Source organism: Anomaloglossus baeobatrachus, chromosome 7 (assembly GCF_048569485.1).
Source record: "Anomaloglossus baeobatrachus isolate aAnoBae1 chromosome 7, aAnoBae1.hap1, whole genome shotgun sequence".
Lineage (NCBI taxonomy): Eukaryota > Metazoa > Chordata > Amphibia > Anura > Aromobatidae > Anomaloglossus > Anomaloglossus baeobatrachus.
In genome coordinates this window covers 132,249,754-132,256,047 of record NC_134359.1, presented here as the reverse complement: position 1 = coordinate 132,256,047, position 6,294 = coordinate 132,249,754, and positions in this window count along the sequence as shown.

The window sequence follows — 6,294 nt, the reverse complement described above, 5'->3', positions numbered from 1 at the left end:
CCGCGACATAATTATCTTAGTTTCTTACATTTCCTAAAATCTAATGTCTGCAGATGGGTCTCTGGCTTGTGTAATATGCCCCATGTGGGACCCCAGGAAGGGTCAGACTGACTTACAGGGTGCGCCCAGCCATAGGAGGCACTGGTGAGGCTGTTCCTTCCATCTGGAGAGGGCTCATAGTACATAGCCAATAAAAGCCTTACATAGCTCATTAAGAAGTGCTGGTTCCCAAAGTGGCTTTATTTGCATCTGGTACAGTCTATGGAATTATTTTTATGGGAAGGCATAGTGTATAGCGCTAGTATTACCAGGCACTCTGTATTCGGGACTGTCATCATGGGGCACAGTATGCAGTATGATTTTTATATATGGCTCTTTTTTTAGGAGGGCACAGTAAGTGACAACATTGTATCTAGGGGCACACTGTGATGGACTAGGAGGCATTTGTGTTAATATAAAGGATACATATATAAAAAAGCAAAAAAGAATAAATATCATTACTGTATTTTTGCTTTTCCAATTCATCTGTATGCTATATATTTCTCACTGCAAAGATGGAACTGCAGCTGTACGTTACCAAGGCCAAAAGTAGTATTTTTTGGCCTAGTTCCATCTTTGCTGTAAGTAATATATAGGATACAGATGAATTGGAAAAGCAAAAATACAGATAAAACACATGATCTGAAAGCCACTGGGCATCACTGCTTATCCAGCCTCTGATTCTGATTTAGTTTCTGCCTCTGTCAGTAATATAGTCACAAGTCTGCAGCATGATGAGGGGTGTTATCACTTGTTTTTGTAATTAAGCAGCAACTCCTAGCAAACCTGTACAACTGTTCAGGGTAAACAGCAAGCTGTTGTATGATACTGTACAAACATATAATGGGTTAAAGGGAATCTGTCACCAGTTTTTTGAGATATAAGCCAAACCTAGCACCTTAAGCAGCACCTGTGCTGCATTTCATAAAGGTGTGTACATTTTTGCATCCAGACCACTGGGCATCATTAGTAGTGACTCCTATCCCTCCTCTTCGCGCTGATCACCGTCCTCTTGTAATGATTGACGTGGATGATACCTCCTGCGCCATCCACATTGTCAGTCAAAATATCACACCTGGGCAGAGATATTGTTGGCTCGGGCAGGCGCACTTCGCTCTGGCGTACTGTGGGCAGAGACAAACACATAGGTGCACATGCACAAACCAGTGAGATCTCTGTACAGGTATATGGATGGCACAGGAGGCGTCATCCACCTCAAACATCACAAGGGATGGCAATCAGCGCATAGGAGGGATAGCAGCTGCAACCTAGGATGCCCATCAGACCGAATCCAAAGATTTACACACAGTGAAGGAGATTATAGAAAGGTATCTCTGTGGTGTACAGGGGAGCCAGGGAATAACATGCACCTTTATGGAATGCAGCAGGCTCTGATTATGGTGCTAGTTTTGGTTTGTCCCTCAAAAATCTGTTGACAGGTTCCCTTTAAAGGGAATCTGTCACCAGGTTTTTGCTACCTGATCTGACATTTGCATGATGTAGGCAAAGAGATCTTGAATCCAATGGTGTATCACTTAGATTACTGGGTGCAGCAGTTCTAACAGAATCAGACTTCTTAGGCTGCATTCACAACAGCGTTTTTTTGACAGATGTCAAAACAATAGCAAACGCATGTGACCGGATCCTTGACAAATGCATTGTCATTTCAATGCATTTTCAATGGAATCACGGTAAGATGCGTTTGCATGCGCTTGCATGCGTCATATACTGGATCTGTTGGTTTGCGTTTTTTTACCTTGTTTCAAAAACGCTACTTGTAGCGTTTTTGAGCAGTGTCCAAATACTGTATGTCACTGGATCCTCACTGTAACGCACTCAACCGCATGTGAACGGTGGTACGGTGGTATGCTGATAGAAAGGATCGTGTTTGCTCTACTGAGCATGCCCAGAAACCAGCCTGGTGTGATATCTCTCTCTCTTTCGCTTTCCACTGACTCCTGATCACGTGACTCCAATGCCCGTCCATAAACTGCAAGTGAAAGGATCCTGTAAAATAACACTTGCGTTTGTATGCGTTCAATATTTAATTAACAGGATCCAGTCATATGCGTTTTGCGTTTTTTTGACGTTCGTTAAAAGAACGCTGATGAGAAAGCAGCCTTAGCTGTAGGATAAAGCAGAGTTCAGAAAGTTAACGCCTCCCACTCCACTCTGCTTATATCATTAGAAGATGAGTTAAATTTATCCAGCACTCGCGATGAAAAAAATCCAAATATTTAAAGCACCACGTTTATTGAAAAATGTTAAAATGAGAATAAAAAACAAGTGTAGACTCAGTCTATGCATTTCAGGATGATTATCTCTTAAGGCTGCTTTGCACGGTACGACCGATTGTGCAATTTCACAATCGATCGTACCCGCCCCTATCCTTTTTGCGTCACAGGCAAATCGCTGCCCGTGGCGCACAAAGTCGGTAACCCCCGTCACACGTACTTACCTCTCGTGCGACCATGCTGTGGGCGGCGAACGTCCACTTCCTGGAGTGGGAGGGACGTTCGGCGTCACAGCGACGTCACACGGCTGCCGGCCAATGGAAGCGGAGGGGCGGAGATGATCGGGACGTAAACATCCCGCCCACCTCCTTCCTTCACATAGCCGGCGGCGGCCGCGTGACGCAGGTGAGCTGCTGTTCATCGTTCCCGGGGTGTCACACGGAGCGGCGTGTGCTACCACGGAAACGATGAACAACTAAATTAAACGATATTATGGAACCTAGTGAGCAGTACACGACTCATGATTTGTGAGCGATACTGTGTCGCTAGGAGGTGTCACACAGGCCGGCATCGCCAGCGATGCCGGATGTGCTTCACAAAAACCGTGACCCCGACAATCTATCGCATGATAGATTGTCTGGTGTAAATCAGCCTTTAGTCATAACGAAGAAGGCTCTTGTGAATTAAATTTTATACAAAACCCAAAAGGGAAGTGGATGGGTGTGGGCGAAAATGCCCCGTCACAGGAAAGAAGCACATTTTTTCACCCTCACCCATCTACTTCCCCTTTGGGCTTTTAACATTTTTCAATAAAGATGATGTTTTAAATATTTGGATCTTTTTCATGTTGGGTGCTGGATGGATCTTACTCATCTATTTGGAATCTTCATCCAGGAAGTCGGAAATCCATGCACCGCTTTTCCTGATGGCATCTCTGGAGCTCGTGAGATGATGAACTCTTTTTTTTCTTTTCATCTGTATGTACAATGTCTATTGATAAGTATCACAGGAGGAGGTTTGGTCAGTTTAGTAAGAATGTTGTACCAGTATTGATAAACTCCTGACGATGAAACAGTCATTGCTGCAACTTTGATTAAAGATATTTCATCAACCAAGCATCCCATCTTTCAACAAATAGGTATGCCTAAATTCAGTATCCTAGTGCCAGTATGGCCCTGTCTTTACTTCATATAGCAAAATACCGGTGGTTGGTTCCCTTTAACAGCAGTCTTTTAGCCAAGAAAATTGCCAAACTGCATCATGTGAGTGCCATGTCAGTTGGAAGAATAGAAAATGAAGTCTGTCCATCCATTTAAAAGCCAAGAGGTGGACGTTCAGGTAAAATATCGGAGACAACAAGTCAGCTCATCACAAGGTCTATCAGTTCTGGCATACAAACATAGCAGATGAGGTGGCTCATGTACTTCATAATAGTGAGATCACAGACGTTCATGCAAGCACCATGTGATGCACGTTACATAAATCTGGAATGGTGGCCCGAAAAAAGGTGAAGAAACCTTGACATCAATAACAACTGCTGGCTCAAGTTTTCCAAAAAGTACACTGTATAATATTGGAAAAGGGAGATTTGGAGCAATAAGATGAAAGTCAATAGACGGCTATGATGGGAGGAAATAGGTCCCATCAGAAACAAGGGAAAAAGTGGCTAACGGATCGAGAAATTGAAGGAACTATCAAGGTCAGTGAAAGAAGCCAGATGGTATGAGGATGTTTCACAGGCAAACGGTGTTGGATACTTGACCATGATTGATAGTGGTCTAAATGCTGAGCTATATATGAATATCCTACAAGACAAGATACTTCATACACTCGAGTACTATTGCTGCAACCTCCAGCAGGAATGCAGGGCCTCAGTACTTGGAGCCAAATCCTGTCACGGTGCCTCCAATGGTGTCGGCAATCCACAAGTTGGTAGGCAAATGTAAAAGGGAATACCGTAGTAGGGGAAAGTAAGTAGGTGGTCGCAGGGGCTTATTCCATAGTCCAGCTATGTGTAGTGGCTAAGCTCCCTGGTCTCGTTTGACTTTCATGTGGTTCCTGGCATGCGCAGACACCCAGATCATATGGCATGAGGTAGTAATAGCTGGGGTGAAAGCAATCCCACAAGAAACATAGACACCGTAGATTTCATGAACAAAGAGAGGGAACTTTTACTCCACATACACTGCAGTGTTGACAATGTACGCTGTAAGGGGTACTTTACATGCTGAGACATCACTGCCGATATATCGTCGGGGTCACGACGTTAGTGATGCACATCCGGCGCCGGTAGTGACATCGCAGCGTGTAAAACAAATGAGCGACGATCAACGAGCGCAAAAACGTGCAAAATTGTTGCTCATTGACACGTCGTTCATTTCCATAATATCGGTGCTGCTGCAGGTAAAATGTTGTTTGTCGTTCCTGCGGCAGCACACATTGCTATGTGTGACGCCGATGGAACGACAAACATCTCCTTACCTCCGTCCACCGCAAAAGGAGGAAGGAGGTGGGCGGCATGTTTCGGCCACTTATCTCCTCCCCTCCTTTTCTATTGGCCGACGGTTCAGTGCCGCTGCTGTGACGTCGCTGTGATGCTGAACGAACCGCCCCCTTAGAAAGGAGGCGGTTTGCCAGTCACAGCGACGTCGCAGAGCAGGTATGTGCGCGTGACGCTGCCGTAGCGATAACGTTCGCTACGGCAGCGATCACCACATATCGGCCGTGTGATGGGGGCGGGTGCTATTGCGATCGACATTGCTAGCAATTGCTAGCGATGTCGCAGCGTGTAAAGTCCGCCTAAGCCAATCCATATAACAGTTTCCACAACTTATATTACTGTTCTTTCCTTAGCAGGATTAACTCTTCCTCATCCAAGCTCTGAGATTATGTTAGCCTTAGGCATTTATAACTGTCTTGGCTTTGATCAGTTTGTGGGCTTTCTGGATCATTTTGTGTTCAGGTCTACCTTGATTTAGGATAAATGGCAGCCTGGATTTTTCCTTTCCACAGAGAGTTTCCTTCTCCTTACCAAACATGGTCACTAGAGAATAGAAGTGACTGAAAGTAGGCCCACCGACTCCAGAGTTCATACACCTCTCCCACCAAACTCAGTCCTCACAGCCAGAGTCCTCAGTTACAGACATCTTTCTATTTTTCCTATCAGAAAAGGACCCGGAAATTTCTCACCTGCTGCTTAACTTCCCTTTATCACATAAGGCAAGTGTAGTTTTGACAAAGGCCAGCAGAGGTCAATGTAGATGCTTCAACTCTCAGAGAAAGGCTTACGAAGGGACAGATAATGTCCAACACTATAGAAAGCACATGGCCCAGTAGGGGACAGTCTAGTAGTGTCTATTCTGTGTCACTACACTATCAGTATGGAAAAGGCAACATAGTACCTGTCAGAGTCAGAGGTTAACAAACATCGGCAGCCTGTGAACACGACGCAGTTTTACCAATGGGGTCAAAGAGGGAGCCCTCACTTGCTTACAACCATCTAAGGCTAAGTTTACACACTGCGGTTTTTTTACGCTGCGTTTTTGTGCATTTTTTGCGGCAAAAAACGTACAAAAACGCATCCGCGGCAAAAAACGCAGTAAAACGGTGCGTTTTTTGCTGCGTTTTGCTGCGTGTTTGCTCACTGCGTTTTTATGCATTTTTTTTTATCAGTGAACAATGCCATTAAAGATTGTTGAAAAAAAAAAATGGCCACTATGAATTTCTAGTAAAGATAAAAAAAAACAAAACAACACACAGAAAAATATTTTTATTAGAAATAAAACACAACACAATTAGTGACTCCAACTTTATTGAAATAAAGAACCCCCCTCCACAGTAATCCTGGGTCAAGGGTCGCATGCCGTCCAATACGGATCCAATATCATCTGATCGGTTTGCTGGAAGGCATACCGATCAGATGATGTGTCAGGTTCAAGGCCTGAAACACATCATACAGCAGCTGATTGTATAAACGGCTTTTATACAATCAGCTGATGCATTAGTGCAAAAAAAAAAACTA